Source organism: Neofelis nebulosa, chromosome 9 (genome assembly GCF_028018385.1).
Source record: "Neofelis nebulosa isolate mNeoNeb1 chromosome 9, mNeoNeb1.pri, whole genome shotgun sequence".
NCBI classification, from domain to species: domain Eukaryota; kingdom Metazoa; phylum Chordata; class Mammalia; order Carnivora; family Felidae; genus Neofelis; species Neofelis nebulosa.
Genome location: NC_080790.1, coordinates 117,220,884 through 117,244,135, shown reverse-complemented (window position 1 = coordinate 117,244,135; position 23,252 = coordinate 117,220,884). Strand labels below are relative to the sequence as shown.

Below are 23,252 nucleotides of genomic sequence, written 5' to 3'. Positions count from 1 at the left end.
CAGCAGTGTTTTGGCCCTTGGAGTGGTGTCCCCAAAGTGTCATTCTGTGCAACCCTGAACCTCTGCTCTTTGCATATACTTCCTGCTAACTTCATATCCTCTCTTGACCTCCTTGCTGACTTAAATGAAATAATCCCTAATACTCCTCTCTCATCACACCATTTGCCTCTTCTAAAAACTTCTGCGGCTCCCAACGTATCACACCCCTTAACACAGCATTTGTTAATTTGTTCAGCCTTCCATGAACCAGTCCTAGCTCTCTCCGGCTTCATCCCCACTTCTCCTGTATGCAGCTTGTGCTAATGTCAAATTCCTGTCTCCTTAACACTCTCCCACAGTTGTGGTATTGCTCAAGCTGTTTCCCCTGCCTGGAATGCCCTCTTCAGGCCTTTGTGAATGCATATATTTTCTGTCTTCAGGACTCTACTCACACCTTCTTCCTCCAGGTAGCCTTCCCCACCCATGTGTCTGGAGCTACTTTGATGGACAGTCATTTATTCAATAAACAAGAAGTAGTGATGACTAAATGTGTGTGTGTGTGTGTGTGTGTGTGTGTTCCTAAATGGATGGTTGGCATCCCAAGGGCGTAATCTCTGTCCATATACTACCCCCACCCAGCCTATGCTGGGACTGGCAGAGTAGACTCCAATCAAAAGCTCAGCATTTACAGCTCAAGAAGGGTGGCTGGTATAGGAATCTTCACCTGGATCCTGGATCCTGGACCCTGGTGTAGGGAGAATTCTGTTGGGCACAGGATTTTCATTTCTCAAGCCCAGGGAAGGGGCCTCTGGCATACACTCTGATGAGCTAGATTCTGCTCCCAGCTTTGGCTGAACCCCAGGTACAGGCTGCTAGGGCAGATCCCAGTCTTCCATTTCTCTGTAGAATCAGAGGTACCCATGGAAGTAGTGGTATCCTCTCCTGAAACCCCTAGGACCCATCCCTCTGCACTGTAGATTTATTATCAGGGTTGGAGGACACCTCAGATCTTAATTCATCCAAACTCCTCATGTTACAGGTGGAGAAACTGAGGCACACAGGCACAGAGAGGTCAAGTTACCTGCTTAGAATTGTAGACCAGCAGAGCTATCTATTGCACCTGGTGGCAAAGGAGTGGGGGAGCTTAGTATTCTGGGACCCTGGTCTGGACCTGAGGGTTGTAAAAAGAGGCAGTGGGCACCATGCTGGGGGTAATCCTGGAGACTTATTTCCAATTAGAGACTGCCATTGCTGGATAGATATGGATGTCTTCACATACACATGGAGGCATCCGTGTACAAACATACACACATGCACATGAACTCACACCCACGGAGTTAACAGATGCCCATACCCATCCAATCCCTGCTCAGATATAAGCACCTTCCCAGTTTTATGGGCTCCAGGATTGGAGGTCAAGAGGCCATCCTTCTATTCCTGTCTGAGCCTGAGGCTTGCCCTCACCAAACCCTGGGGCCTCACCAATGGCTTGGGGCCCCCCACTTCAAAGGACAGAGATGTGTCAGATGTGTCAGCCTGGGTGTGTCCTTCACAGACCTTGTGTGTACTTGAAGATATGAGCCCGCTGGAGAACTGCCTCACCATTCATCCCTTCTCCCTTTCCCCTCTCAGATAGACAGCAAGGCTGAGACAAAGACCACAGGGTAGCTTGGAATCTGAGTCAAAATCAGGAGTCCTGATCACTCAGAAGCATAGCCCTTCCCTGCCCTCCACTAGTCCCAGAACTACAGTTAAATGAGAAGATTAATTATGATACTATTGGGATTTCTATGTGTCAGATACTATTCTAAGTCCTTACCATGTCAATAATTAATTTAATCTTCACAACAACCCTTTATGTAGATAATAATTTTCTTTCCATTTTACTGGTACAAGAAACTGGGACAGAGACGGGAAAAATTTAATTGGTAAAGCCAACTAGGGCAGACATAATCCCCAAACTCCTCCCAAACCAAATGTTCTATACCTTAACCAGGAGCCATATATCCAGAATTTCTATTCAGATAGGTTTGTTGTCCAACTCAGAGGTGTTTAAATTGAGGATGGTGTGTGTGTGTGTGTGTGTGTGTGTGTGTGTGTGTGAACACCTTGGCCTGATTGTCAGTAAATCCAAATTTCAGTCCTGGTTCTATCCTGGGCTCACTGCCTGGGTTCCTGGGTAAATCACTTTCTTTGTCAGTTTTCCCATCTGCAAAGTGGCTGGCCTCATGCTTCCTAAACGGTATCTCCAGTCCCAACCTTCAGGCATCCAAGTTTGTTTGTGTCTGTCCTCCCTGGAGGAAGGAATAGTCAGGACAGGATTCATTTCAGGAAGAGGAGGCAGGTGACAGGAAGTGAAATGCCTGGCTTGGTTTTAGTCCACCTGCCCATGATTTGAGGTTGGGGTGGTGACTTTGGGGTTCCTTGGGTATGTTTGAGTGTAGACAATTACCCAAGTGAGCTGCTCTGGTGTGAATGCCCTGCATGAATTCCCACATTTAGAACTTTTGGACGGAAATGGTGGCATCCCTCCAGCTTTGAGGCTGGGAAGGAGAAGGTAGACAATGAAGTTCCCCCTTGCTGAGGCAGCCACTCTTCTAGGAGCAGATGGGCTCCCTGCAGCTCAGACCACCGCCCTTTTCTGCTCATAGCTCCTCCTTGGCTCCCTACCATCTCTAGGCTGCAATTCACACGGCAGACCAGGCATGCTCTCGTGGTACTTGGTACACAGTAAACATTCAGTAAGTACTGACTCGAGGGGTGAGTGAAGCTGCCCTCACCCACTCATTTGGCCTTCTCCATCAACACACACACACACACACACACACACACCATGCAAATGATCACACTCCAAGCTACCACCAGTTTTTCTGCTTCCAGGATTTTGCTCTCGCAGTTTCCTCTTCCTAGGGAGCCCATCCCTCTTCCCCTACCTAATCTCCATGTGTCTAGACCCTCTTTATTCTTTATTAATTCTTTATTAATGTAATTGGCAGCTTATATTTATTGAGCATTTACTGTATGCCTGTCACTCTCCAGGATGGACAGCGTTTCTATCCCCATTTTACAGATGAGAAAATTGAGTCTCAGACTGCTGAGGCCCAAGATCATGTTTCTGTATATATAGCAGTGTATAGAAATATTGGATGTACATCTGTGCACATATAATATTAAATAGTGTAAAAATGATAAAGCCTATGTGTGAAAATTTTACAGTATCTTTACCTAACATAAAGTCATTTTCTCAAGCAGCACTCCCATGTTGGCCTTGGAGGAGCAAACTGCCATGTTTTGGAGAGGGCCACATGGCAAGGACCCAAGAGGGGCCTCTAGAAGCTGAGAGCAGCCCCCAGATAACAGATAGCAATAAAATAAGGATCTTAATAATATGGCTGCAAGGAAATGAATTCTGCCAACAACCTGAGGGAGGCTGGAAGAAAAAATTTCCCTATTTGAGTCTTCAGATGAGGACACGGTGGTCAACACCTCAATTTCACCCTGTGGGTCCCTGAGCAGAGAACCCAAATAAGCTGTGCCTGGACTTCTGACTAATAAAACTGTAGCTAATAAGTAAGTGTTGTCTTGAGCCCCTAAGTTTGTGGAAGTTTGTAACACAACTATAGAAGACTTCTACACATGTGTTCAAAAAGTTTTTTGCATGAAAATCAAGAGGCAGCTTGAGTTACTAATCTTACTCGAGTACATTTTGTCTTTTTTTAAAAGGTATTTTTAAAGTTTATTTATTTATTATTTTGAGAGAGAGAAACAGAGAGAGAGAGAGAGAGAGAGAGCAAGTGGGGGAGGGCCAAAGAGAGAGGGAAAGAGTGAGAATACCAAACAGGCTCTTCACTGTCAGTGTACAGCCCAGTGTGGGGCTCAAACACACAAACTGCAAGATCATGACCTGAACTGAAGTCAGATGCTTAACCAACTGAGCCATCCAGGCGCCCCCAACTAGTACATTTTGTCTTTGTGCAAATATTTTTGTAAAACTCATAATAGTGTCACAAATGGGAAAACATCATTTTTTCCTATCTTTTTTTCTTTTGCCAAAGTTATATACTTGAAATTAAGTAACTTCAATATGTGGGATGCAACTCTAGGTATATATCAGCCAAAAGGCACTTCTTCCAGGAAGCTTTCCAAGATCTCTTTGGGAAGAAATAACTTCTCCCTTCTCACAGCCCCCAAAACATATTGTCTGCCTGTCCTTGGAGCATTATACACTTTCAATTCATCACACTCAGTAATGACTAGTTACTCTCTGGGAGACAGGTGCCTTTTCTATACTTGAGAATCTCTTTCAGTGTAAGCAGAAATATAATCAGAGACATTATAAAACAGGGAGATAGGGGCTATGACAGTGGGTAAGACAAGATGCTAGGGGAATCCAAAAAAAAAAAAAAGAGAGAGAGAGAGATTCAAGGAAGGCTTCAGGGAAGACAGGGCATCTGAGGTACACTTTGAAGGATGAGTAGAAGCTTGCGTGGGACAAATGAGTTGAATGCCCTGGAATATGATTTCAAATCAGGAGCCCTGCACCTTTGTCTTGGCTCTGCTTCTGACTTGCTATGTAATTTGGGGTGACTTTCTGTCCCTCTGTGGGTCTCTGTTTCTGTACAATGAGGGCATTAATGGGGAATTCCTTTGTCTGCTTGTCTTCTGCCCATGATTTTCTTTTTTTTTTTTAATATATGAAATTTATTGTCAAATTGGTTTCCATACAACACCCAGTGCTCATCCCAAAAGGTGCCCTCCTCAATACCCATCACCCACCCTCCCCTCCCTCCCACCCCCCATCAACCCTCAGTTTGTTCTCAGTTTTTAACAGTCTCTTATGCTTTGCCTCTCTCCCACTCTAACCTCTTTTTTTTTTCCTTCCCCTCCCCCATGGGTTTCTGTTAAGTTTCTCAGGATCCACATAAGAGTGAAACCATATGGTATCTGTCTTTCTCTGTATGGCTTATTTCACTTAGCATCACACTCTCCAGTTCCATCCACGTTGCTACAAAGGGCCATATTTCGTTCTTTCTCATTGCCCTGTAGTATTCCATTGTGTATATAAACCACAATTTCTTTATCCATTCATCAGTTGATGGACATTTAGGCTCTTTCCATAATTTGGCTATTGTTGAGAGTGCTGCTATAAACATTGGGGTACAAGTGCCCCTATGCATCAGTACTCCTGTATCCCTTGGGTAAATTCCTAGCAGTGCTATTGCTGGGTCATAGGGTAGGTCTATTTTTAATTTTCTGAGGAACCTCCACACTGCTTTCCAGAGAGGCTGCACCAATTTGCATTCCCACCAACAGTGCAGGAGGGTTCCCGTTTCTCCACATCCTCTCCAGCATCTATAGTCTCCTGATTTGTTCATTTTGGCCACTCTGACTGGCGTGAGGTGATATCTGAGTGTGGTTTTGATTTGTATTTCCCTGATAAGGAGCGACGTTGAACATCTTTTCATGTGCCTGTTGGCCATCCGGATGTCTTCTTTAGAGAAGTGTCTATTCATGTTTTCTGCCCATTTCTTCACTGGGTTATTTGTTTTTCGGGTGTGGAGTTTGGTGAGCTCTTTATAGATTTTGGATACTAGCCCTTTGTCCGATATGTCATTTGCAAATACCTTTTCCCATTCCGTTGGTTGCCTTTTAGTTTTGTTGGTTGTTTCCTTTGCTGTGCAGAAGCTTTTTATCTTCATAAGGTCCCAGTAATTCACTTTTGCTTTTAATTCCCTTGCCTTTGGGGATGTGTCGAGTAAGAGATTGCTACGGCTGAGGTCAGAGAGGTCTTTTCCTGCTTTCTCCTCTAAGGGTTTTGATGGTTTCCTGTCTCACATTCAGGTCCTTTATCCATTTTGAGTTTATTTTTGTGAATGGTGTGAGAAAGTGGTCTAGTTTCAACCTTCTGCATGTTGCTGTCCAGTTCTCCCAGCACCATTTGTTAAAGAGACTGTCTTTTTTCCATTGGATGTTCTTTCCTGCTTTGTCAAAGATGAGTTGGCCATACGTTTGTGGGTCTAGTTCTGGGGTTTCTATTCCATTCCATTGGTCTATGTGTCTGTTTTTATGCCAATACCATGCTGTCTTGATGATGACAGCTTTGTAGTAGACTGCCCATGATTTTCTAAGGAGAGTTTTATTTTGTCTGACTGCTTTGTGTGTGTGTGTGTGTGTGTGTGTGTGTGTGACACAAAAGTAGGATAACAGGATGACAGACACTGAATGGTAAGGTGGGGAGGAAAAAGAAAAGCAAAGCTGTGGGAAAGGGACTTGGGGGACAATTTTTGATGGAAAGTGACAAGTTTGGTGAGTGAGGGGCACTGAGAGGCAACAATGTGGCTTGAGAGGGTTAATGAGAACACAGGAGATTCTAAAGAGTGTTGGCCTGGATTACAGACCCTCTGATGTCTTTCAAGAATTATAAATAAATATTAGAGTCATTTTTTTTAAGTCAACAAAAAAGTGCCTGTTTTGTGTTAGGTATTGTTCCAGGTACTTGGGACACATGAGAGAATGCAACAAAGGTCCCTGCCCTCATGGAGCTTACAGTCTAGCATTTTTTACCATTGCACCTGCATGCTGTCTGTGATCCTGGACAAGTCACTGCACCTCTCTGTGCCCGTCATCAACTGCCTCATGTGGGAATGAGCAGGCCCCACTCAGACATGGGTAACGGGCCTGGTGCACTGTAAATGCCAAACGGGACTCCCATCCCCAACCCACCACCCAGACAAGAGAAAGGGCTGGAGGTTGACTTTTAATAATAAAGCACAAGAGGGAAAACGTGGAGGGATTTGAGCAGGGTGGTCAGGTGTCCTACCACACCAGGGACTGGGCTAGCTACACAAACTGCTGCTGCTGCTGCTGTTGCTGCTGCTTGGTAGCAGCCTTGCTGGCAAGGTCCTTGGCCTCCTCTGTAGCTGCCAGTGCTGTCCCCCTTGCCTTCTCCTTGGCTTCCTTGGCTGTCTCAACAAGGGGTTCAGAAGGGGCCTCACCTTGCAGCTTGGCCAAGATGTAGTCAAAGCCCTTCCTAGTCTTGGTCACAATTGCTCTTGAACCAGGCAAGGCCAAATTCGTGGACAGCTTTGGAGACATCAAATAAGCTGGAGGAGACCCAGACTTCCCAGCAGATTTTGGTCCAGCCGCTGTTATCAGAGTTCACACAGTAAACACATAGTTCTTCCACCACCAGCAGCTGGGCCTGGTTGATGTTCCAGGTGAAGGTGGTCATGGTCTAGTTCTGTGGGTCCACAATAGAATCCTCCAGGATGTACACTGAGGGAGCAACACTGGCAGGAAGCAGTCACTCCGCCCAGCAGGGCATCCTGTTGGTCTTGGTCAGGAGACACTGGGTCAGGGGCCACCTCCTGGTGCACTCCGTCTTCGGTCAAGACATGTTTGCTATAGGGATTCGGGTGCTGCTGCCGGAAGGCAGCCAACACTTGGTCCCAGGAACTGTGGAGCAATCAAGCTCTGGCCCAGAAATACTTCACCATCTTCCTGACCCGGGGTGGGGTGTGTGCTGGGGGGTGGGGGGTGGAGGGGGAAGAGGGGGGTGGGGTGGGGGCACCACACCCCACCCAAGCACAAGCAGCAGCCCTGGCCATGAGGGGTTGTCTGGCCACAAGCCTAGAGCCATTTTAAAATTACTTTTGGGAGCTGGACTGTTGTTCTTGGATTTAATACATTTTCATTCATTTCTGAATAGATTAAAATGCACGTAATTCAAAAGCCTAGAGAATAAAAGGATATAGGTTTCCTTCTCATTTCTAACCCCAGCACCCTCCAATCAACTTCTGCTCCTTAGGGGTGACTGCTGTTACCCAGCTTCTTGAGTGAAGTGTTGGAAATATTCTTTACATATACATACGGATATGTATGTACGTATATGTATATGTGATCACCCCATTTTGAACACAAACGAGAGCTGTGCATACTGTTCTGAAATTTTCTTTTTTTAAAATTTATTTTAATGTTTATTTATTTTTGAGAGAGACAGACAGAGTGTGAGTGGGGCAGGGGCAGAGAGAGAGGGAGACACAGAATCTGAAGCAGGCTCCAGGTCTGGGCTGTCAGCACAGAGCCCAATGCAGGCTCAAACTCATGAACTGTGAGATCATGACTTGAGCCAAAGCTGGACACTTAACCGACTGAGCTACCCAGGCACCCCTGAAATTTGCTTTTTATAAAAAAAAATGTTTAATGTTTATTCATTTTTGAGAGACAGAGAGAGACAGAGCATGAGCGGGGAAGGAGCAGAGAGAGAGGGAGGCGCAGAATCTGAAGCAGGCTCCAGGCTGTGAGCTGTCAGCACAGAGCCTGACGCGAGGCTTGAACTCACGAACTGCGAGGTCATGACCTGAGCCGAAGTCAGACGCTCAACCGACTGAGCCACCCAGACGTCCTGAAATTTGCTTTTTTTAACTTAACAATATAACATGGAGATCAGTCCCTAATAGTACATAGTACTTCTTCATTCTTTGTTAATAACCACATAGTATTACATTATATCATAGTATGGATAGACTGAAGTTGTCCAATCAGTTCCCTGTAGCTGATCATTTGCTTTGTTTTCAACAATTTATTCTTTACATGGCAGTTCTTGAATGTGACATTGGAGGCTAAGCCTGGGCCATGTGGGGCCCTGGGATTTATTTGGCTTATGGGAGTATTTGGATTATGGAGTATGGGATCTTTGAAAGATACTGACTCATTCTCTGACCAAGCTCTTCCTACCACCCTTTCCCTTGATTTTCTACTCACTCAACCTCTAGGCCCAGAATGGCAGCCTCAGCCCTTCACCATGACCTGTTCTCTGAGGTCCTCAGAACCCCTTCTACTCCATAAAACCCTCCTGGCCTGATTCCCTTGATTCAAGCCATGAGTCTACCAATGGGATCTTTGGGTAGAAAAGCTAGGGATAGAGACCCTGAATAGGTTGTAAATATTTATTGATCAATTCCTGAACTTACCTGGGCCTTCCTGCTTGTTCTCCATCTACTTGTCTGGTTTTGTATGGATTTTATTCTCCCTGTCTTCCAGAGGAATTCTCTGGGTCTCTGTCAGGGGTAGGACCTTACTTGTGGGTCTTAAAAAAAAATGTGTCTTCCTGGGGTGCCTGGGTGGCTCAGTCCTTCACGTGTCTGACTCTTGATTTCGGCTCAAGTCGTGATCCTGCGTTGAGGCTCTGAGTCAGGTTCCCATCTGAGCTTGGAGCCTGCCTAAGATTCTCTCTCCCTCTCCCTCAACCCCTCCCCCTACTTGTGTACGCACGCACTCTCTCGTGCACGTGTTCTCTCTCTCAAAATAAATAAATAAGCATTTTTTAAAATGTACCTTCTTGTGGGAGAAGAAACCCTTCTACCTGTAATGGGATTGCATGGAATGGTTATTTACAGATAATCTAGTGCGCTAAATTTACAGATGAGGAAACTGAAGTGTGGATGAGGGGGAAGGGCTTACCCATGATAATCGAATGAGTGAGTGAAAGGGACAGGAAAGACACAGGAAGCTTTCATTTCCAGATCTTACCCCTTCACTCTCTTCTCCAAGAGTTCAAACTCAGTCAACCTTTATTTTCAAACTCTAGTATATAAAGGTAACAGAATTGCAGTATTATTCCTATGATGGATGACTACTTAGCAATAAAAAGGAATGAACTATAATACCTGTAAAAATATGGATGAACCTCAAAATACGATGCTGAACAGAAGAAACCAGATGCTAAAGAGTACATATCATATGATACCATTAGTATGAACTTCTAGAACAGGCAAAAGGAGTATGTATACTGACAGAGAGCAGGTCAATAGCTGCCTGTGATGGGTGGAAGGACCGACTGAGTACAAAGGGGAGCAAAGGAATTTTCTGGAGTGATGGAGTGCTCTATAATTTGACTGTGGGAGTGGTTACATGGTGTCAAAATTCATTACACCTCAGCAAAGGTGGCTTAAAAAGGAAAAAAAGAAGCAACATGGAAATATACTTACTCAATTTATTTAAGAAAATACAACGTTACCACTGACCTACATGTACAAAACCAACATTGACCAACTCATTTGAGAAGGGGAAGTTTAGCAGTTCATAACCCTCAGATAAGATGTTTTCCATCTTTGAAATGAAGTTGTCACAGATTTTGATCATAACATCATTTTCCTTGGGCTTTTGTTCAAGAATTTCCTCTGTCTCAAAATCATTCCTGACTTAGGTTGGATTAAAAAGCTACAGACTACTACCTCTTTGCTCTATATCAGAGTGATTTATTAGCTTGACAGATTTAATTTTTCTACTGCAGAGGTCTTCAAAGTGTTTCAGTTCTGTCCTTAAGAAAGAAAAATTATTTGTACAAGTAATAACAACCATGGCTAATGTTAATTGATTGTTTTCTATGTTCCAGGAGGTATTCTCAATGGTTTTCATGTAATATTTCATTACAGCTTCAGAACAATCACATAAGGGAGCTACTCTTATTATCCCCGTCTTGTAGGCTTGGAAAATGAGGCACAGAGAGCTTGAATTATCTGCCCAAGGCTTGACAGCTACTAAGTGATAGACTGGGATATGAATCTTATTAGCCTGGCTCTAGAGCCCATCTAGCTGTTAAGCACTATATGGTATTGACAACCAACATGACTCAAGAGTGATAGGGAAGCCCTTTTACCTTAGGATACCTTCCTCACTGTACCAGAAATTCCACCATTATAGCTTCCTCCCTCACAGTTAAGCATTTCCCTATTTAGATGCCTCCTAAAATACAACTAGTTAAGAGATTAGGAACACTAAATCCCTACACTTCTAGTTGACTGGGTTTTTTCACTGCACCCTCCACTGAATGGACTGAGAAACACAGACTGGGAGGTGGGAACAGGGCAGCAGGGCATTGAAGGGAATAAACAGAGAGGTAAAAGGTGGGAGCCAGATGTCCCAATTTTCCTAGACTGGCCCTGTTCAACCTCACATTGACGGGGACTCTGGAAATATGACCCTATAGCTAATTGGCTCTTGTTCTCAGCCCAGAACTCTGGGAACAGGGAGTCAAGTGCATGAGAGGTGACAGGAGAGGCTCTTTGGAATGATGCTGGGAGTAGCTCAGCCTCTTTCTGAGCCAAGGTATTCCTTGGGGGAGGGCAGGTGGGACAAAGGGCATGATATGAATCCTTCTCTCAGAAGAAGGAGAGTCAGCTTCAGCCTCACTCTTTTGCCTTGGGGTAGTTGAATTCTATCCATTTGAATTCTACTTCTTAAAATCAAAATGTATTTTAGGGGCGCCTGGGTGGCTCAGTCGGTTGGGCGGCCGACTTCGGCTCAGGTCATGATCTCACGGTCTGTGAGTTCGAGCCCCGCGTCGGGCTCTGTGCTGACAGCTCAGAGCCTGGAGCCTGTTTCAGATTCTGTGTCTCCCCCTCTCTCTGCCCCTCCCCTGTTCATGCTCTGTCTCTCTCTGTCTCAAAAATAAATAAACGTTAAAAAAAATTTTTAAATGTATTTTAAATGATGCAACAATTTATGTAAATTGAAACAAACAAATTTTGTAATTAAGAACGTTGTAAGTATAAAATTCAAACAATCAAGATAAAGTTAAAGTCCCTTGACCATCCGTCATCCAATTCAAGAGACTTTCCACCACTGTCCCTGATTGGGAGTGTATCTTTTCCTTTTTTTTTTTTTTTTTTTTTTTAAGACAGAGGGAGAAGGCAAGCAAGAGAGTGGGCAGAGGGAGGGCGAGAGAGGGAGAATATTTTTCTTAAGTTTATTTATTTACTTTGAGAGAGAGAGAGAGAGAGCACACAAGCAAGTAAGGAAGGGAGAAAATCCCAAGCAGGCTCCACACTGCCAGCACGGAGCTCAATGCAGGGCTCGATGTGGGGCTTGATGTGGGGCTTAATGTGGGGCTTGAACCCACAAACCATGAGATCACAACCTGAGCTGAAACCAGGAGTCAGATGCTTAATTGACTGAGCCACCCAGGCTCACTTAAGTAGGCTCTGCGCTGAGTGCAGATCCTGATGTGGGGCTTGATCCCGCAACTCCGGGATCATGACCTGAGCCAAAATCAAGAGTCAGATGCTCAACCAATTGAGCCACTCATGTGCCCCTCCTTCCCTTTTTCTACTATATATATACGTGTGTGTGTGTGTGTGTGTGTGTGTATGGAGTGTTTTGTTTCATTAGGCTTGTTTTGCTTTTGCTTCTAGTTTTAGAATTATGCTTTACATTTTTTTATTTACTTAATTACAGGGACATAGTTCAGAATTCCAAAGGTTCAATAGGGAATATAGTAAAAGCCAGGTGCCCCTCCCTCCCCTGTTCCCACCAGCCAGTCTCCTCCCTGGAGGCAAACACTAATTCTAGTTTCCTGTTATTCCTTCCAGAAGTATTCTAGGCAGTTAAAATCCAGTGCATATATACTTATATGTATTTTTCACACAAATAGAGACACTGTTCTGCACCTAGTTTTTTTTTTTTCACTTTACAGTATATTTTGCAGACCTTTCCTTATCAGTAGCCTCACTTTTTTCTTACACATGCATAGTATCCCATTGTATTTATGCACAATGTGTGTCAATTCCCCTGTGGAAAGAAAGGTTGTTCTCAATATTTTATTATTACAGATAATGCTGCAATTAATATTTGCATCCATTACTTTGCATATTTATTCATAAGATGAACATTTATTAGTGGGGATTAGTGTTTATTGAGGGACATTTGGGTAGTTTTCAATTTTTTGCTGCCACAAACAACACTACAATTACTATTTTTGTGTGAATAGAATAGATTCAGAGAAATCACAAGACTGATAGGTATACATATTTTAAATTTCTTTTTTTTAATTTTTTTAATGTTTATTTATTTTTGAGAGAGAGAAACAGAGTGTGAGTGGGGGAGGGGCAGAGACAGAGGGAGACACAGAATGTGAAGCAGGCTCCAGGCTCTGAGCTGTCAGCACAGAGCCCGACAGGGGGACCGAACTCACCAACCGTGAGGTCATGACCTGAGCCGAAGTCGGATGTGTAACCAACTGAGCCACCCTGGGGCCCCTATATTTTAAATTTCAAAAAATGCTCTCCCAAAATGTGCCAGGTTAGACTTCCACCAATGGTGCATGAAAGCTTTAGGTTTACATCTAGAAGCAGCCTATGTGTTTCACCCAGAATCAAAGCTCAAAGTCCCAGTTATCACTGGGATCATCTAGGCCCTGAGCCTCTCTCTGCAGAATGTGAGTGGACAAGCTGAGTGTTGGGAAGGAGGAGCATAGGCTAGGGATAGCCTGTCCCCCATTAGGCAGATGGTCACCTAGGTAACATAGCCCTCTCCAAAGAAAAGGCAAGGCTACTTTGGGAAAGAGTGAGCTCCCCATCACTAGAAGTGTCTGAATGGAAGTTTGGTATCAACAAATGTTCTCAGCATGTGCTCGGTGCCAGATCTTGGGCTCGGTGTCTTGACTCAGAAATGTGTCATATCCATTTCCTGCCCTCCCAGAGCTTGATAATCATGGGATCTCACCCCACATCGGGCTCCATGCTGAGTGTGGAGCCTGCTTAAGATTCTCTCTCTCTCTCTCTCTCTCTCTCTCTCTCTCTCAATCTCTAAAAAAAAAAAAAAAAGAAAAGAGAGAGTTGGAAGCTTAGCTGACTAAGCCACCCAGGTGCCCTCAAACATCCTTTAAATGCACAACTGAACCTTCAACAGTTTGGGGTTTTTAACAGATGTTTGGGGAGATGAAGACTTGGGTTTACACGAAGTTTGGGATTCGAACTGAGACCCTTGAAGAGCTATACCCACAGTGATAGATTAGAAGAAAACAAACTTCTGACTACTAGCAAAGGAAACAAAAAGGATATATGTCCATCTTGACCTGGCATTTGGGTGCGGGAAAGAAATGATCTGAGAATCTGAAACCACACTCCTGTCCTCGATGAGTCTGGAGTTCAAATTTATATCACCTGAATGGCTGGTAAACTTCAAGGCTGAGAAATTCACACAAAAGGAGATGTACTCCCAAACCAACTCTCAGTTGCCTAGGAGAAACAAATGCAAATCTTCTCTGGATGTCCTCCACCCCAGTTTCAGGCTATACAGAATTCCTATGTATAAAGCCCTTCCAAACATTATTTAATAATCCACAAGCAAACAATTGATGAAATACACAAGGAAACAATCCACCATGAGCAAGATTCAGTAGACACAAGGAATCAGACTGCCAAAAACTTCAGATACTAGAATTATCAGATAGTGATTACCAAGTGCTGTTTAGAGACAGCTGCTTAGTGCTTTCTTTGGGAGTATGGAGAAAGAACCAACTCTCAGGTGGAACCAAAGTCTTCATAGAGATGGAAACTTGAAGAATGTGCCTTGAAAGATAAGTAGGACTTTGCCAAGTGAGGACAAGTGCTGTTGGATAGCCAGTGGGGTGTACACAGTAGAATGTACCAAGGAAATGACAATTCATAGTTTATTTTCTCAGGTGCAAATAGGGCACAAAAGTGGGGGATGAGTCAAGGGAGGTAGGTAGGGGGGGTAGATCATGGTGGCCCTTGTGAGCCATCCTAAAGGACTTCAATTCTTAAACTAAGTGCAAAGGAAAGCCAGTGAAGAGTTTTAAGTGAAGGGTTTTAGGTGAAGGGTTAATGATACTCATTTGTTCGTTTATTCATTCATTCAACCAATGGGTATCAAACATAAAAAGTGGTTGTAGGATGGAGAATGGCAACAGGAGACCTGTTAGGAGAGTATAGTAGACATCTAGGGGAGGAATGCTAGTGGCTTAGACCAGGGCAGTGGCAGTGAAGATGGAGAGGAGTAGGTTGATTTGACTAATCTTTAGGCCAAAGCTTGAAGGTGGATTATGTACAAGGATGGCCATCGGGAGAGGTCAAGGCTAATTCTCAGGTTTTTAGTTGAACAACTGAAAGACTGGTGGTGTCATTCACAGAGATAAGGAATTAAGGAGGAAGAGTGAGTTGTTGAAAGGAAGATCATGAGCTCGGTTTTAGATATTTGGAATTTAGGGGCGTCTGGGTGACTCAGTCAGTTAAGCGTCCAACTTCGGCTCAGGTCATGATTTCACAGTTCATGGCTTTGAGAGCCTCATGTCAACTCTGTGCTGACAGCTCAGAGCCTGGAGCCTGCTTCAGATTCTGTGTCTCCCTCTCTCTCTTCCCCATCCCCCCTCAAAAATAAATAAACATTAAAAAATTTAGATATTTGGAATTTAAAGTGTCAATGTTTAGTTTGATACACATGTCTGAATATCAATAAGTGAAACCTGGGCTGGAAATAAAGATATGAGAATCACCAAAATATAAATGGTAATTAAAGCCAGGGAAGAAATCCAGAGGCTGATTTCCATCTCCTGTTGTATTGGTTAGGAAATTTTGGTAGCAGGTGGCTAAAGACCCAACTCAAACGGGATTAAACTAGAAAAGAAATTTGGTTGAAATGTTTAGCACTAATTGCCCTCAGGCAAGGTTTGATCCAGTGTCTCAAATAATGGAACTAAGATCCAGTCTTTTCTAATTTTTCCAAAACACTTCCTAGAAGTTGGCTTAATTCTTGACAGAGTCTCTTTGTGACCACATCCTAGTGTAGGGGAATGGCTCTGCCTTGTCACCTGGTGACCTTACACGTATTCATTCATATAAGCCACATGGGCAAAGGTTTGAAAAACTTAATCTGAGTCTTGGCAGACTGCCTCATGACCCTCCCAGAATATGAGAGGATGGGAGGCTTGTGAGACTCTGATGCCATGTTCTCCGGGCCTCCCTATCTCCCCTGGGAAGTTGTAATGAGAGTTTTCTTACTTCTTCCCAGGTTCTGAGGAGCTAATGGGACTTTCTACCCCATCCTACTAAGAATGGAGCTACAGAATAGAAAACCTGTTAACTGCAGCCTAGAATTGGCTCCTTAGCAACAAGGTGCCTACAACTCACGTTGCAATTGCCCAGCCCTTTTTGTTTCAGTGTCATCCTTTTTGGTGTGGGGTACAAGGATCACAGGGAGCTGGCTTATTCTTGTTGTGTATGTAAGTAATAAACTGCTTACATTGAACATGGCTCATTATACCTTTACCAGTTGAATTAGGCTTTGGCCTTGGCCTTGCCTTATCTTGTCTTGTACATATAAATTGCCAGCTGCTTCTAGGTCTGGTGCTTCCAAATTCAAACCCAGCAGAAAAGAAAAGACCCATTTCCCCAAATGGCTCAATCCAAAATTCCAGAATTGAGGTGTTTTGTTTTGTTTTGGTTTGGTTTTAGCTCTGTTGACCTGATTTGGGTCATTTGGAGTGTGTTGGTTAGTTTAAGCTATTTAGGCCCATTCCTGGAAATGGGTTGAGGTCAATCCCACTCAAATTACATAGCTGAGAATTCAGGGTCCTATTTGGAAAAGGGAAGGGAAAGGTGGAATGGATGCTAGGAAGCAACAAGCAAAGCCCACTGTACCTGTCTCTTTTTCCAGAGCAGGGAAGTCTGTGTGTATTGGGGGGAAGGGCATGAAGGGTCTGAATGCATAGTTTGTGGAGGGTATGGTTCCTGAGGAGAGGGGTTCAGAGACAGGAGGCTGAGCTACAGGAAGCCAGTCTTTTCAGGTTGTAGTTCTAGTTTATATCTTGGTCTTGTTTTCCTAACAGAATGGCTTTTGCAATGGTGAGCATTTGTGGGTAGGAGACAGGAAGAAAATTGAGAGGGCTGGAGGCACGGAGTCCCAGAAATCTGTCTTCAGGGCATTACGTAAGGCCAGGTTTCTGTTTCCTTTTGGGCCCTTACAACACTTGGGTGCAAGGGTTGAGGAGGGAGCTGGTGTGGGTCTCCTACTTGGTCTCACCAGACACCCAACCCAGGAAAAAGAGGCAGCTAGTATAGGAGACAGACGGTGAGAATCCTGGTTTCTGGAGAATCCTGGTTTCTCTGAGACTTAGTTTCCTAATCTGTACCATGAACTAGATCAGGTCTTTCCTACCTTATCAGTCTTAAGGATGCCTTCAATGATTTTTCCCTACATGCCATTGCCTTCCTCTCATCCTATTTATTGAGTTGTTACTGTTAATTTTTAAGTTTTTATATAGTTTGTTTTTTGATGAAAAAGCTACACATAGATCAAGCCAATGCTGTATCTTTAATTCTTCTTTTGTTTTTATAACAACCCTGTTTTCTTCCCCCCACTCTATTCTTATGTGTCTTTTGCTGATTTTCTTGAGTTCATTCTTTCTCATCCAGGTCATATCTTGCAAGTCTATGTGTGGGTTAATTTCTCTTTGCATAATCCAAGGAATTGTAAATTTTATCAAAGTCTGTTTGGCCATTGCTAAAGTGGGTTCAAAGTTGAAGACAAGGATAATTCCTCCAGTCTCACCGCTTGCTCATTTCACCCCACATTGGCCTCCCTCATTGCAAACTCAATGCCTTCCTCCCCACACACCCCATTGACCACTGCCAATTCTTTATATCCATGGTTCCCTCTCAATCTTTAGGTATCAGCTTAAATATCACTTCCTCAAACAGGCTTCCATTGACTACCCAATCTAGTCAATAGTAGGTCCTCTGTCATTCATTGTCATTGCTCCTGGTCTGTTGCCCTCACAGGTCTAATCATAAACTCTAATTATTTTGTCTGATTACTTCCATTTTGTAATGACTCCCTGCTAGACTATAAACTCCCATATGAGAGGGACTGTGTCTATCTTTCTCACCACCGTTATTAGTGGATATTTGCCTTTTTCTTCCCAGTGTCCAATCACCCCTTGCCTTCACTCATATGATTTCACCCAGCTGCCTTCAGGGTGTGCTGTCCTAAGACAAATAGTAAATTCATCATCTGACTTCTCACAAATTCTTTTCTCTTGCTGTTTTCACACAGCCATGAGGCAGGCATGGGACCTAATCTCAATCAATCTCATGCTCTTTCCAAGAACCTTGGATCTTGAAAGACAAGATACAAGGCCATGAAAAACTGGTTAATGTTCACTCATTCCACTGGCGGTGCCTAGTTCATGCGGCAGGTGCCTCCTGCTTCCCAGGCCCTGTATTGTTTATTTGGGCCCTGATTGTTCCAAGTCTGGTTTACTCAGTCTTCCCTTTAGCCCTGTGAACTCCCGCACCACCTCCTAGTCAACTTCCTTTATGTTAAAGGTGGCCAGAATCAGTTTGCTGTTTGCAATACAAGAAATGTACTAGATAGATTGTATCTCTACAGACTAGCATAGGCCTCAGCAAAGGTAGGTGTCCAATAAATGCTAAAGGAACAATTAGCCAGGTGTATGGCCTAAAGCTGGTTACTTAATATCTTAGAGCCTCAATTTCTTCCTCCTGGGCAACCCACATACCATCTGGGATCTCTGGTTTCTCAGGACAGAAATCATCTTGCTTCCTCCTTTATTATCTCCCTTCTTTCAGTTCTCTACCCTCCCTTCTCAGCTACAGAACAACTTAACCCAACTCAACCCAAATTCCTCTCATTTTCTCAGGAAGAGCAGCTTAACCACAATGTCTGGACCTAACATTCAGATCCTGGTTATGCTGTTTACAAGTTGTGTGACCTTAAACAAATTACTAAACTTCTTTGTTCTTCAGTTTCCTCATGCGCAGGTGGTGATAGGGAAATTATAGTAGTTGTAATAGTATATAATACATATGCTGATATATAAGAGTAATATATCATATATATAATATATAATATATAGTAATATAGAATATATATAATAAATAATAGTATATACTACAGATACATATATACTGAGATAAAACATGTGAAGCACTTAAAATAATGCTTAACACATAGTAAGCACTCAATAATGATAGCTATTATTACTATTTTCATCTTTTTGTTGCATAAGAAACTGGATACCTACACCTTCAGGGTAATGTTCTTCAAAGTATGGCACCTGAACCACCAATATCAGAATAAACTGGAGAGATTAAGAGTGCAGGTTCTTGGGTTCCTTCCCAGACCTAGTGAATCACAGTTTCTAGGGCAGAGCTAGGGAATTTACATTTGAAAAATATATCTCCCAAATGATTGTTCATTTTTTATTTTTTATTTATTAAAAAAATTTTTTTTAATGTTTATTTATTTTTGAGACAGAGAGAGACAGAGCATGAATGGGGGAGGGTCAGAGAGAGAGGGAGACACAGAATCTGAAGCAGGCTCCAGGCTCTGAGCTGTCAGCACAGAGCCCGATGTGGGGCTCGAACCCACAGACCGCGAGGTCATGACCTAAGCCGAAGTCGGACGCTCAACCGACTGAGCCACCCAGGCGCCCCTGATTGCTCATTTTTTAAAAGATATAGAGACATAACATACATGCAATAAATTCACCCATTAAAAATTTTTTAATGTTTATTCATTTTTGAGAGAGAGAGACAGACAGACAGAGCACAAGCAGGGGAGGGGTAGAGAGAGAGGAAGACAAATAATGTGAGGCAGGTTCCAGGCTCTGAGCTATCAGCACAGAGCCCGATGTGGGGCTCAAACTCACGTACCGTGAGATCCTGACCTGAGCTAAAATCGGCCACTTAACTGACTGAGCCACCCAGGTGCCCCTAAAATTCACCCATTTAAAGTATATAGCTCGGTGGTTTTGGTATATTCACAGAGTTGTACAACCATCACCACAATCTGATTTTAGAACATTTTTATCATTCCCAAAAGAAATCCTGTACTCATTAGCAGTCATTTCCTATTCTCTACCCCGCCAACCACCTCTCTACCACCTTTAGACAACCACTAATCTGTGTTCGATCTCTATAGATTTGCCTATTCTGGACATTTCACATAAATGGAATTATATACAATATGTGGTCTTTTGTGTTTGGCTTATTTTACTTAGCATGTTGTCAAGGTTCATCTATGTTCATCTATGTAGCATGTATCAGTACCCTTTTTTTTTTTTTTTTTTTTTTTTTACTCAATGATAGTCCATTGGATAGATATACCACATTTTGTTCATCCATTCATAACAAACAAAATGAATATTTTCCTTGTTTCCACTTTTTGGGTATTATGAATAATAACTATGAACAAGCTGTGAACATTCATGTACAATTTTTGTATGGATATCTGTTTCATTTCTCTTGGATATTAGCTAGGAGTTTAATTTTTAGTTCATATGGCAATTCTATGTTTAACATTTTTTAAACTGTTTTCCAAAGTGGGGGCAGCATTTTATATTCCCACCACCAATACATGAGGGTTCCAATTTCTCCACTTCCTTGCCAATACTTGTTATTATCTGCCTTTTATTGTAGCCACCTTCATAGGTGAGAGGTAATATCTCATTGCGGCTTTGACTTGTATTTCCCTAGTAACTAATGATGTTGAGCATCTTTTCACATGCTTATTGGCCATTTGTGTCTCTTTTGGAGATATGTCTAGTCCAATGCGTTGCCCTTTTTTTTTTTTTTTTTTTTTTTTTTTACAGATTTTAAGTAATCTCTACACCCAAGCTGGGGCTCAAATTTACAATTCCAAGATCAAGAGTCACATGCTCCACCAACTGAGCCAGCCAGGCACACCATCCTTGCCCATTTTTAATTGGGTTATTTATTTTCCATTATTGAGTTATAAGAGTTCTTCATATATTCTGAATAAAAGTCCCTAATCAGATACATGATTTGCAGATATCTTCTTCCATTCTGTGAGTTGTCTTTTTATTTCTTGATAGTTTCCTTTGAGGCACAAGTTTTTAATTTTGTGAAATTCAATTTATTTATTTCTTCTTTTGTTGCCTGTGCTTTTGGTATCTAAAAAACCATTGCCTAACTCAAGGTCATGAAGGTTTACTCCTATGTTTTCTTCTAGGTGTCTTACAGTTCTAGTTCTAATATTTAGGTCTATGATCCATGCAAACTCATGTTTAAGAACCACTAGTTTGGGTCTACCTAAAATGTTTTTTCCCAAAGACAATCCTCACCCTAAGAAGAACTTTTAAGTCATCTGTAGGATGATGTAAACGAAAATAAAACAGCTAACTAATATATACCAAGCAAATGGTATGGACTAACCATTTTACATTACATAATCTTGTTCAATCTTCACCATGAGGTTTGTGTTATAATCACCTCCACTTTTCATGATGTAATACACTTCACTCTATGATGATGTAATACATATGTCTCCTCCTTTTATGTCAAAGAGGATACCAACACTTGTATCTTCAGGAAGGGAGGTTATACAGATTAAATAAGCTCATTTGTGTTAAAAGTATGGCACAGTGCTTGTGCTTGGCAGAACAGGGCTCAAAGGATGAGAATGCCTCTTTCTATTCCTTTCTAATTGCCTCTCCCACTGAAGACCTACCCCTCCCATTGGTCAAGAAAGCTATCAGCTCCAGGGCTGATTTTTGTATTCTCCTAGCATCCTGCTCCGTTTTCTCCCTTTACTCATTATGATTTGTGATTTTACTTTTGTGTTACTCTTAAGATTATCACATCTCTTGGGGCGCCTGGGTGGCGCAGTCGGTTAAGCGTCCGACTTCAGCCAGGTCACGATCTCGCGGTCCGTGAGTTCGAGCCCCGCGTCAGGCTCTGGGCTGATGGCTCGGAGCCTGGAGCCTGTTTCCGATTCTGTGTCTCCCTCTCTCTCTGCCCCTCCCCCGTTCATGCTCTGTCTCTCTCTGTCCCAAAAAAAATAAATTAAAAAAACGTTGAAAAAAAAAAAAAAATTAAAATAAAAAAAAAAAAAAAAAAAAAAAGATTATCACATCTCTTCAGCTACTCTCCAACTTCCAAAAAGGCAGAAGGTGCAATTTTGCCACTGGAATATTCCCCAATACCCCGTATAGAGCCTGGGGATATAGTGATCTTTTAAAAATATATAGCTGACTGGGGCACCTGGGTGGCTCAGTCGGTTAAGAGACCAACTCTTGATTTCAGCTCAGACCACGATCTCATGGTTTGTGAGTTGGAGCCCTGCATTGGGCTCCATGCTGTCAGTGTGGAGCCTGCTTGGGATTCTCTCTCTTTCTCTCTCAGCCCCTCCCCTGCTCAATCTCTCTCTCTCTCTCAAAATAAAGAAAGAAAGAAATTAAAAATATATATACACCTGACTACATCACTTTTTGGTCTAAAATCCTCCAATGGCGCATGGATTACCCTTTGAATAAATTCCCAAATTCCCAACTATGGCAAACAAGTCCCTACCTAATTGGCCACTGTCTGCCTCTCCCCCGTACCTTCTATTACTCTCTCCACTTGGAACACACTTGTTTTCTCTCTCAAACACATTTACTGTTTCCTGACTCAGAGTCTGTTTCCTCCACTTGTCAGCTCTGATTAGTTTCTCATCCTTTATGTGTCAGCTCAAATGTCACCTCTTCCCAGAGACTTCCCTGACTGCCCTGTCCAGTGCTACCACCACACTTCCACCAAGTTATTCTTTTTTCCCCCACCAAGTTATTCTTGATCATACCAGCTGTTTCATCTTATCTACAGCCCTGAAATTTTCTTATGTATTTATTTAATATTAATTATTGTAGCTAACATTTAAGCACTCAAATAAGCACTTTTCATACATTAATTAACGAAGTAGTGTGCTACTTAATGCTTATCAATGGGTTCTCCAAAGTCCAAAACTCTGATTTGTAGTGCCTGCTGATTTCCGTGTGTAAACATGCTCATTGGGAGGGATTTCAAGATACTAACCTGACAACACCAGTATAGGAATTGATGGGCAGTGGCACGCCATTATACAATATTTGCCATAGTGATACAGTAGTGATAAATAACCTCAAAAACAAGAACCGTATGATCCTCTCAATAGATGCAGAGAAAGCATTTGACAAAATACAGCATCCTTTCTTGATAAAAACCCTCAAGAAAGTAGGAGTAGAAGGAGCATACCTCAAGATCATAAAAGCCATATATGAACGACCCAATGCTAATATCATCCTCAATGGGGAAAAACTGAGAGCTTTTCCCCTAAGGTCAGGAACAAGACAGGGATGTCCACTCTTGCCACTGTTATTCAACATAGTATTGGAAACATTAGCCTCTGAATTCAGACAGCACAAAGAAATAAAAGACATCCAAACCATCCAGGAGGAGGTCAAACTTTCACTCTTCGCAGATGACATGATACTCTATATGAAAAACTCTAAAGATTCCACCAAAAAACTGCTAGAACTGATTCATGAATTCAGCAAAGTTGCAGGATATAAAAATCAATGCACAGAAATCAGTTGCATTCCTATACACCAACAATGAAGTAACAGAAAGAGATATCAAGGAATCGATCCCATTTACAATTGCACCAAAAAACCATAAAATATCTAGGAATAAATC

General features: G+C 42.7%; 1 pseudogene; it reads right to left on the bottom strand.

Annotated features, from left to right (window-relative positions):
* Window positions 1-6,816: 6,816 nt before the first annotated feature.
* Window positions 6,817-7,475, bottom strand: LOC131486253 (PRELI domain-containing protein 1, mitochondrial-like; annotated as a pseudogene).
* Window positions 7,476-23,252: the final 15,777 nt, after the last annotated feature.